This window comes from Dipodomys merriami, unplaced genomic scaffold (genome assembly GCF_024711535.1).
Source record: "Dipodomys merriami isolate MVZ:Mamm:240054 unplaced genomic scaffold, mDipMer1.0.p SCAF_2, whole genome shotgun sequence".
Classification (NCBI taxonomy): Eukaryota; Metazoa; Chordata; class Mammalia; order Rodentia; family Heteromyidae; genus Dipodomys; species Dipodomys merriami.
The window spans coordinates 5206822-5212821 of NW_027203381.1; the positions used below are offsets into that span (position 1 = coordinate 5206822).

At 38.1% G+C, this 6000-nt stretch overlaps 1 protein-coding gene across 4 annotated transcripts in view; it reads right to left on the minus strand.

The window, feature by feature from the left end:
* Ccdc102b (coiled-coil domain containing 102B) overlaps nucleotides 1-5060 on the minus strand; it is a 129937-nt gene extending 124877 nt beyond the window's left edge. For 3 of the 4 annotated variants that reach the window (XM_070028978.1, XM_070028981.1, XM_070028980.1), the window contains exon 1: nucleotides 4692-4837. The gene's annotated coding sequence lies outside the window, so the exon portion shown is untranslated. Of the gene's footprint in view, nucleotides 1-4691; nucleotides 4838-4976 lie in introns of those variants that run through there. The other variant, XM_070028979.1, reaches the window with a different exon arrangement.
* Between the last annotated feature and the right edge of the window lie 940 nt (nucleotides 5061-6000).

Genomic DNA, 6000 nt, shown 5'->3' on the forward strand with positions numbered 1-6000 from the left:
CTCCCATTAAGTGTGGAGTTCTTTTGCAGCATTTTCCTAATGCACTAAAACTTTCCTCTACCCACCTTGGGTTTCCCGTCAATGGACTGTCTTCTTCTCAGGCTTTCCTATTCACTTAATGTTTCCTTCCCGTTATATTCTGTATTACAAAATTCACAAATCATTCTCAGCATTGTATTTGATCTATCTTACTTCTTTAGAAAACCCTGATTCAGACTAATTACTACCATCTGTCTGTCTATATCTACAGTTGACCCAACAATCACACTTTACAGGCACTCTGGTTTTGCTTCACATTCTTCATTCAAAACCAGAACAGGCCCTAAAACCATCCAAGAAACTCTCCCCTATGTCCAGGATGGACTCATCACCCATTCTACTAAGATTCTCTACTCATTCCCATTGATGAGTGTTCTGTTGTATTCTACTTCATGGAGAAAAAGAGAGGTTAACTGAAGACCACTGTCACCCAGGCATTCTCCTCTGCCTGTTTCTCATGCATGCCTGTGTATTCTACCTGTTTCTTTGGAGGCATTGTCCATAGCTATGTAGCCAAAATGTTCATCTGAAAGCCCCATCAACTGTCCTGTAACTTACACAATGGCCTGGCTGCTCTTAGTATAAACCTGTTGTCCTACAAGAAAGAGTAATCAGTTTTTCTCTCTCCTAGGTCATTCACATCAGCAAATGAGCATTCTGGTAAACTTTCAACTTCAAAAATACGATCTTGGGCTGGGAAGGTGGCTCAGTGGTAGAGTGCTTGTCTTGCATGCATGAGGCCCTGGGTTCGATTCCTCAGGACCACATAAGCAGAAAAAGCCAGAAATGGTGCTGTGGCTCAAGTGGTAGAGCGCTAGCCTTGAGCTGAGGAGCTGAGGGACACTGCCCAGGCCCAGAGTTCAGGCCCCATGACCAGCAAAAAAAAAAAAAGAAAAAGAACAATGATCTTGATCATCATCCATGTGTCATCTCATTTCTGTGATATTTTTAATAACAATCTTTAAAAGTATTTTTCCATCATATTGTCTATTAAAGTCCTATATCTAAATAGACACAGGAAATCAATGGCATCTATATCAGCAAATATAGTTAATGGTTTCTCAGGCTTGAATTTCCTGCTTTATTTGGCTGGTTTGTAGCTTTTGTATATGAATGCCTATTTCGTATTTCTGGTTTCACTCACTCATTTATCTTAAATAAAATTTAAATCAATCCAGACAAAGTATACGTATAAAGTGATATGAATAATCCTTTTCAGTGCTATGATATCTAAATGGCTAATTAGCTTCCTCTAATACAGTGTTTTTCCTTTTGGTTTCCATTTCTCAACTTAGCATCTGTAGTTGGTCAGAGCATTGAAACCCGGACACTGGGTGTAAAAAATGCCTTCAGTAGAATATGGTCTTGAAATACAGTCCAGTACTAATTAATTAAAATATATGATCAGAGAACAAACATTTTCATTTCAAATATCCTTATCCATTTTAGTATATAGCCAAAAGATATTTCTGCAATACAGCTTCTAAATTGAAGATAGTATTTTTAGTATTATAGTATAAAAACCATCATCTATGTATGTATGTATATATCACATGTATAATTATTATATATAAGCTAGAATTTTTACTTCACTTAAGTATTAAAATGCAAAATGGAAGGCTTAGAGGCTTAGCTTAGTAATAGTACCTGCTTTGCAAGTGCAGGGCTCTGAATCCCAGCCCAGCACCAGAAAAGGAAAACAGAACAGAAAAGGGGAAAAAATGATATCCCAGATAACAGTCCAATTTTATTTCAAAAAGAAAATAACCTATTTAAACTTAATATCTATGTTTGGAAAAACTTCTGAATAAATAAGTTCTAATCCTCTTACTATGGATATACTGTATTCTGCTAGGAACAATATAAATTTTGTATATGGTATTCACTGATTGAAACAGACCTTACACATGATGGTTTTCTTCAGTAACAATTGAGGCTTTATATAGATATGAGTCTGTGATCACTACATAGTCACAGACACCAGACATGGAAATGAAACTAAGGAAGCCAATGTCTTCCTAATATAACTTCTAGTCATCTCATATATTCTTTCATGAATAATAATATTCAATTTGAATTCATTAAGAAAGTTTCTCTGTGGAATCCAAACACCTTCTCTGAATATAGCATTCAAAAAAGTGAACAAGGAAAAGACTAAGTAATGAGTATGAAGACAGATTATTTAAAAGTAAATGCCCAGCCTGGCACCAGTGACTCGGGGCTGTACTCCTAGCTACTCAGGAGGCTGAGATCTAAGGATCACAGTTCAAAGCCAGCCTTGTCAGGAAAGCCCGTGAGACTCTTATCTCCAATTAATCATCAATAAACCGGAAGTAGAACTGTAGCTCAAAGTGGTAGAGCACGAGCCTTGAGTGCAAAAGCTCAGGGATAGCACCCAGGCTCTGAGTTCAAGCCACAAGATAGACAAAAATAAAATAAAAGTAAAAGCCCCTCTTTATAGACAGTATTCGTTTCTTCTGTACATGTCAGGAAGAGATTGAGGTACCTTATAGAAGTGTGTTGGGTTTAGAGTTATCAGACACTGAATTGCTCTTCAGCTTGATGGCTCACACCTACTCTCTACCCCCGATTAAATCAAGGTCCATTTCTAATCATTCTACTTCAATACTGCCAGTCACATTCTTAAAATACCCCTGCAGCATAATGGAAATAGAGCCAGGATCCTGAAATGCTAGAATCCTGGGTCCAGTGCTAACTTTATCTGTGGCGTTATGTAAATCATTAACATTTCTGAGCACCATGATTCTTCCTGTACAGAATCAAGTTTATTTGTTGAATAAGTATGAAAATCGTAGACCTCTAGGCACGTCATACTGCACATGGGAAGTGCCATTTTGTTTTTTCAGGATGACGGTGATGGTGGTGTGGTGGGGTGAGACTAATAAGAGGCATGCACATTCCATCACTGCTAAGAAACTTGCAGGAGCCCTCATTTTATCATATGGACAAAATTAATTTATGGGGATTTTAAGGTGAATCATACATTTCCCCCCTCTTTTACCTACTGAACACATTGTCTGCTATTCACAACAATACATCTTTATGCTTCGATCATGTGGATTCTTCGTCCCTGTTTTCCCAGGCTTACTGCTAACTCATGCTTCAAAACTTTTATGCCAACTGTGTCTACAAAGTCATAATGTTCTTTTTGTCTCAACAACTAATCTATTATGCACTGAGTTTAAAACACTCATCCCAGAAAGTCCATCTTGCTTCTAAGCCTTTCAAGAGCTGGCAATCAGCCTAGGGATGTCTGCCCTGCCTTGCAGGTATGGATCCTGGTTTCAGTCCTCAGCACTGCTGCAGGAGGTCATTTCTCAAATCCTCCTACTGCTAACATCCATGGAAGTAAGAATCTTTTAGATTATTTTGGTTACGTTTCATTGACATTATCCACATAAAAACCCGGATACTTCTTCAAATAGAGGTAATCTAAGATGTTTTTTTAATATATTAAGCATCATAGATATCATATTTGTGGCTCTAATTACTAGATACAAGTCACAATTAGAAGCCACACCAACGGTGAAGAAGAGGAAGCTATATCCCCAGAGCTAGATAAGAACCGAGTCCAATGAAAACAGATGAAGGATGTAAAATAGACAATGACACGCTCCATTATCTTGTAGGAAAACATCTGTGAAGATTTGAAAAATAAAGTAGTTCGTGGAAGCCGTTGTTTCTATGTATTTTAAAGTGCACTTATTGATGCTAGTATTCTCAACTGATTTAAGAAGATTCCTTTCCAAATAATACTTGCTTAAAATTTTTAGAATTTAAGAATTGTTCATATGCACATAAGTATATTTGTGAATAAGAAGGTAGATTCCTTACTTCAAAACATGTAGTCATGGGGGAAGGAGAAGGATTGGGATTGGGGGGGAGTGGGGAGGCTGGGAAGGGATGTGAAGGGTGAACCAAAGGAGGAGGCTGCAATGCTCGGTAAGAAATGTACGCATTATCCTGCCCATGTGATTGTAACTCCTCTGTACAGTATGTTCACAAATAAAATAAAATTAAATAAAAAAAAACATGTAGTCATTACTGTCATACTGTCTCCCATGAAAGAATCATCCAACATATTAACGTGATTCAGAAAAATGGCACTGTTATAAATGCAATTACAGAGAAATAAACTATATGGTTGGATATATACTTATATTAATATTTCTGATTGCAAATAAGACTATCTTCCTTATACTTAACAGATTTACCTGTTTATGCTCTTTTGATAATTCAGCTTTACACAAAACGGAAGCAAATGCTATGTGCTTGCAGAGGCATTTCACTAGTCTTGGAATGTACTTCTCTATATACTTAATCAATACTTTATTACCAAGTGCAAGATTTCATTTTGTTCTGTATCCCTATCTCCTCCACACTATGTGAATAAGGCATAAGAACGTAATATTGGTCTAAGTTGAAAGTATGCTTTTCAGTTTCCATGGCAGGAATGCAGTATGAAGTCTCACAAAAGGAAATATGTATAGAGTTTACATGACAATCCTTATTTATTATTGTAGAAATATATATTATAAACGCATGAATTCCTGTTCACATAGAAATAAAATATAAAGTTTCAGTATCAACATATTCTATTAAAGACTAAACTTACCAGTTGAAATTCTTACCTGAGTTTTGTTTAGTAAACAGCTCTTTTTATGTTAAGGGAGAAAAATGAATGGCAGGCTGTCAGCACAAATACCACTCAGAGTGGACAAACAGGAGGAGAGGGAAGAAATCAAGCCCACTTCCGAAAGAACTACCAACTCCTTCTCCCCAGTTCCACAGGAGCTGTGCTGCACATCTTGTAAGCAATCCCTTTTTCTCTGCTCTGAGAATCACATACCAGCTCTGCGCCGGCACAGAAATAAAAGCCTGAAGTAGGAAACCACGGGGTTATGAAACACTCTTACCCTGTGGGGCGTGGGGCTGCTCGGGTCTCAGCTGCAGACGTGTAAACAACAGAATTTCCTGTATCCTCTTCTCATCTGTGTAGCTCCGGGGCCTGGCCAACCAACAGGATTATTCCAGCATTAAGGACAATCCACACTAACTCAATAAGGATCCCCATCGGTCATGAAGTTTTATCAAAACCAATACCACAACACTCTCTCTGGATCACAACTGAGCTAATCAGTTTAAAACCACTTCTTAACATATTTCCTAGGTATTTAAACATGATTATCCAAAGCCTCCTAGAACAACCAACTTGAAACTAAATAGAAAAGAGAAAAAAAAAGCACCCACCTCTTCATGTGTGCATAGAGTTAATATTTTAAAACACTTAGAATAACAGAGAACACTAAACCCAAGATGCCAAAACAAAGGCTGTCCAAGGTCTCTCTGCAAAATATTTAAAGGGAAATTGCACTGTGGGTCACAGAAACAACGGGAGATATCCTGTGGTAAAGATTTGATTTGTAGTCGATGTCCAAAGAAAGAAAAACAAATCATTTAATGAAAAGTCAAATATACAAATCATGACACGAGACTGGATGTCAACCTTCTGATCTCAGTCACGTTGGCAGGGATTGTGAGCTGCTCCCTTCAGGGCCTGTCCCCTGGGGGAGGGAGGGGAAGAGCTTTCCATCGCCAGGACTCAGCTGTCCCAAATGCTCTCATGAAGAATAGGGGTGGACCACATAAAAGGGTGTTAGTGTTGGAATCCAGCACACTGGAGTGTCCAGCGGAAGAGAAGAGCACAGGAAACAAGACATGTGTACTTTCTCATGAGTGATATTACATTGGAAGTTAGGAAGTCAATGACTGCAAATGATGTCAGTCTTCCCCGTTCTTGATGTGCAGGAATATTCTAGTGGAATAAAAGTTTTATGACCTGTTTCTATTTAACATCCCTTCCTAATGGACTGGGAAAAGCGCCCGTTCTACTAGGAAGCCAGCTAAGACTTGTGAGCTCACCTTTCTCAGCTGTGATTC